Genomic DNA, 3763 nt, shown 5'->3' with positions numbered 1-3763 from the left:
TGTGTATTATAATTGAATGATTGAAATATGCTTTAAAATGAAAATTATCGAACAAGTGCTAACAATACATATATGTTTAATCATTCTATGTCTAAACTGTTTACATAGTGGATATGTCATGCAAAATCTGTCTATATTTAGCTTTAGAGTCAGAAATCAATGCATTTGTTTAAGCTTCACAAACTGGTTATTGCCTATGCTAATAATTACAGTTTTTTTTTTAAATAAAGTGCTATATCTCTTCTTGCTTTTGACTAGAATTGAATATTCGTATCTTTTTTATAATGTCAAAAGGGGGAGAAAAGCTGCTTGTTGTGTTTGATGTTATTTGCAGGTTGTTATAAGAGCTTCTGTATTTTAATCATTGCTTACCTAAGGGGGAGAGCAAAACACTTCAACGTTGAATTCACAACCATTATGCAAATGTACAACATCGTCAAGCTAATTCATCAAATGTAACGTATTATTTGATGTGGTATTTTTCATTATCAAAAAGGGGGAGATTGAAAGTGCAAAGTGTCAAGGATTGCACTAGCAATGTTTTGCCTATGTTTTGATGAAGACAAGGTTTTATTAAAGCTTGAAGATGGCTCAACAATCAACATGCCAATGACTCAAGTGGTGAAGTGGTGACTTATTAGACTTAGGTTATAATTCTTTATTATCTTTTTAGAAGTCTAAGTTGCTTGCCATAGATATTGAGTCTAGGTTAGGTAAACCTAGGTGTGAGTCTCACAAGACTTAATAAAGTAATTAATCCACTAAAATGAAACATCATCTAGAAATGTATGATAATTAGGTTCATGCATTTGAATACATTGATTTTGTGCATTAAATGTATTATATTTTGGAAATCATGTATTGCATCAGCATATATCATATAGGTAGTTTATCATGCATTAATAAGCTAATTTTACACTGTTTAATCGATTATGAATAGTGTTAATCGATTAACAGAATTGCACAGAATTGGAGTTTAACAGAAAACTGGAAAACTGAAAACAATTATTTTTACCAACCCGTTAATCGATTAAATGGGTACTTCATCGATTAACTGGGAGTTTAAATAGTTTTCTATTTAAACTGAAATCTCAGTATATGTGGCATAAGAATCCATACACTTTTACATCATTCTCTCTGCATATTTTCGAGTCACTCATTGTTATATCTAGGAGAAAATATTGCATGTTTAATTAGGAGAAAGATTAGATCATGCTAAGGCTTTAGTTTTCATATTCATATTGCATGATTCTTTGAAAAGCTTTCTTGCATCATTCTTGTGTTTCTTGAATAGAAAAAAAGATAGTTTTTTTTATGATTGCATATTTTCAGAAACCTCATGCACGAACATTCATATTAGACTAGGACGTCTTGTGAGTTCTTGCTTAGGTTTTAGGCTTTGATTTTTATTGTAATATCCGAGTATTAAGTACTCATTCATAACTCAAAACATTGTTAATTCAAGGATTGGGAAAATCCTAGCTGCGGTTAGGTAAGGTGTTCTTCACAAAGACTTGGAGGTCTTGGGATAAAGAGTGATACCTTGGCTAGGGCCGAATCACAGTAAGAAAGGTTTTCTTGGAGGCAGTTTTGGGAAAGGTCAAACCAAGGGTGACGAAGTTCTTTGGGTTCCAAGAAGGGAGTATCCGAGTCTTGTAATTGGAAGTGTGTATGGAACGTACATTGTGTTCTATAGTGAAGAAGGAAAATATCCCAGATCAGAAGGGAGGACTGGATGTAGTTTTGCAGTGGACAGCAAAACGAACCAGGATAAAATCCCTGCTCAATCTTTTCTATCCTTTTCTATTTTATATTTCAAGATGTTTTAATTCGTGGTTGAAGCTGATATTTTGCATAGTGATACTTTGTTATATTCTTGTTAATATTGCATAAAAATATTTATTGTATATCTGCTTGTGTATTGGTTAATAATTGTACGTGCAAGTTGTTGATCTGAACGTTCTGTTTCTGTTTTGATTTAATCGATTAAGCCCACTGGTTAATCGATTAACTGAATATTTTTCAGCAAGTGTACAAAAACCTAAAAGTGGAACTTGAGCTCCGCCACACCTATTCAACTCCTCTTCTAGGTGTATTCTGTCACTGATACCTAACAGAAAAATGACTATATGTCATTTTTTCGAGATTTTAGAGTAAAGAAATAATAAAAATGTTAGTATATGATAAGGAATAAATATCAATTAATACTATAACAAATGTTTCTGTTTAAGAAGATTTTCCAAAATCGCCAAACAAGTAAGTTTATCTTGTTTGCTGAAGTTTTTAACCATATTATCTTAACTTATATGGAAATTTTATTCCTATTTTAATGATGGAATTTCTATATTATCTTAACTTATATGGAAATTTTATTCCTATTTTAATGATGGAATTTCTATATTATCTTAACGTATATGGAAATTTTATTCCTATTTTAATGATGGCTTAATGTTCATAATTTTTAACATATTGAATCCATTATGTGGCAATGCCACCCATTATAATTAATTTAACTAGTTGTAATCACAAATTTTCTAATTTTATCATATTTATTTTCATTCCAGGTTTACTACAGCTGTTACATTGAAAGAAGACAAGTACTTTTGCTGTAAATTTATATTTTAAATCTAAGTTAAGCTTTAAAAAACTTATCAATGGTTATCTGGATATTTTATTTTATTCTATTCTATCATTTTATTAGAAATATAACTAATATATATCACCAATACATGTGTCTTTTAAAGCATGTAAAAAAACTAGTTCACAATAATGGTAACTTGCTAGTTAACAAAATAAAATTGTGGTAATACATTATAACAATAACAATCATGTATCTTAATAGGTAGGATTAGGTACATGGATGAAACAAGGTCATAATATTATACAATAAATCATGTTCATTAATAAATTATTGTGTGTATCATTAGTAATGTGGGTCAAGTCCATGGGGCCCGTCCGTCTGCTTGCACTTATTGGATGAACATAACATGAAAACTTGTCATTCGTGCTAAAATGTCCGCCCAATATGTCATATTCATCTGTGAAAAATTAATCATACCTTCTAAGAAAATAGATGGGGGAATGATTCCTTCATGCCACTTTCAACCTCCCAAGTAGCATCTTCTCCATTCGCGTGGCTCCAAATTACCTTAACTAAAGTGATTTCTTTGCCTCGCAGAGTCTTCACACTCCGATCGGCAATTCTCTATGGCAAATTCTCAAAAGTGAGATTATCCTTTAACTGAATTGAGTCGGGTTCAATAACATGCGACAAGTAACTAATGTATTTTATAAGTTGAGACACATGGAAGACGTTATGTAGGTTTGACAGCAAAGGTGGCAAGGCTATTTGATAAGCTACTGGTCCAAATTTTTTAATGATTTGGTATGGTCCTATGAACCTAGGGGTAAGCTTGCGGGATTTCAGCACTCTGCCAATGCCAGTTGTTGGAACCACCCTCATAAATACATGATCTCCTTCTTCAAAACTCAGGGGGGTCATTCTTCTGTCATAATAACTCTTCTATCTACTTTGTGTCGTCTTCATGTTTTCCCTTATCATCCTTATTTTCTCCGTCGTCTGTTGAACTACATCGGGTCCTAATACTAGATTCTCTCCTGCCTCAAACCAACATAAGGGTGTTCTACACTTTCTGCCATAGAGAGCTTCATATGGCGCCATGCCGATACTAGAGTGAAAACTATTGTTGTAGGTGAACTCGATTAAATGTAGATAGTCAGCCCAACTTCCTGGATTCTCCAA

Source organism: Lupinus angustifolius, chromosome LG05, assembly GCF_001865875.1.
Source record: "Lupinus angustifolius cultivar Tanjil chromosome LG05, LupAngTanjil_v1.0, whole genome shotgun sequence".
Classification (NCBI taxonomy): domain Eukaryota; kingdom Viridiplantae; phylum Streptophyta; class Magnoliopsida; order Fabales; family Fabaceae; genus Lupinus; species Lupinus angustifolius.
This window is presented reverse-complemented; position numbering follows the sequence as displayed.